This window comes from Eptatretus burgeri, unplaced genomic scaffold, assembly GCF_056783735.1.
Source record: "Eptatretus burgeri isolate ZD-2024b unplaced genomic scaffold, Ebu_testis_v1 Ebu_testis_scaffold_2650, whole genome shotgun sequence".
Taxonomy (NCBI): Eukaryota; Metazoa; Chordata; class Myxini; order Myxiniformes; family Myxinidae; genus Eptatretus; species Eptatretus burgeri.
In genome coordinates, this window is record NW_028224598.1 from 1 (window position 1) to 1,000 (window position 1,000).

Genomic DNA, 1,000 nt, shown 5'->3' on the forward strand with positions numbered 1-1,000 from the left:
TTATATTATAAATAAATAAATAAATAAATAAATTTCAGTCACTTGTTCAAGTGGTGCAGGATCCTGTTGGGCCGCTCAACAGAGTTCAGTGAAACAAGTAACAATTAGTGAAATAATGGGACGAAAATAAATAAATAAATAAATAAATAAACAAACATGATGTAGTTTCACATTCGAGTGGAGTTCACAACCAGGGTCAGGTAGTTGGCGGAGACATTTCACAGCCGAAAGCCAAAAACAAAAAGGCATTCGTGTCCGACATGGCGAAGCTTGCAGCGTCTTCAGTGTTGTTCATCGTTCGCTCCAGACATCTGAAACCAAAACGAAATGTGAAGGAAAGTGACTCCTGACAGGCATTGATAAACCTTGAGAATAAAGAACGTTTCATACAGCATGGTACGTGTGGTCACCTGTGGGTGAGCGGTCCATTTCAAGCTCTTCACCACCTGGAGTCTTCCTGTATACAGGGTTATCAAACCACAGAGTTTTGACTTCCAGGAGCCGCCGCTTCCGGAAAATGTTGAACGCAGCAGCACAAGCCAGAACAAGCACTGAGGGGAGCAGTTTGTTCAGATCAGCTGTGAAATGTCATTGATCACCTGCTTGGCGGCACATTGACAAATCGATGGAAAATTGTCCGAGCCAAGGATGGAACAAAATATACTTACGTAGTGGGACAATTACAGCAGCTGCGACTGCTGCGGAATAGTTGTTTACATTTCCTTGAGGAGCAGGTTCACCTGAAAGGTAAGAACGCAATGAATTCTGGGAATAAAGGATGGCTCGTTTCATGCGATGTGTGCGCGTGTTGGTGTTCCGGTTCAAACCCTGGTCTACACTAAGCGATACCCAATGGGCTCGTCCACACAGAGGCTGGAACAACCTCCACTTCCGTTCGAGCATTCATCAACTCCTGATAGACCAACACAGAAAAGCCAAACACAAATGAAACGGTCGACCAGGAAGGAACCCGATGAAGTCAAGAGCAAAGATGGAGTCA

General features: G+C 44.5%; 1 long non-coding RNA gene across 1 annotated transcript; it reads right to left on the bottom strand.

Moving 5' to 3' along the window:
- Nucleotides 1–39: 39 nt before the first annotated feature.
- LOC147006828 (uncharacterized) lies at nt 40–808 on the bottom strand. The gene is made up of 3 exons (XR_015054581.1): nt 669–808; nt 411–551; nt 40–311 (listed from the first exon to the last, which is right to left on the bottom strand). It is a non-coding gene; the product is annotated as an uncharacterized LOC147006828 (long non-coding RNA).
- Between the last annotated feature and the right edge of the window lie 192 nt (nt 809–1,000).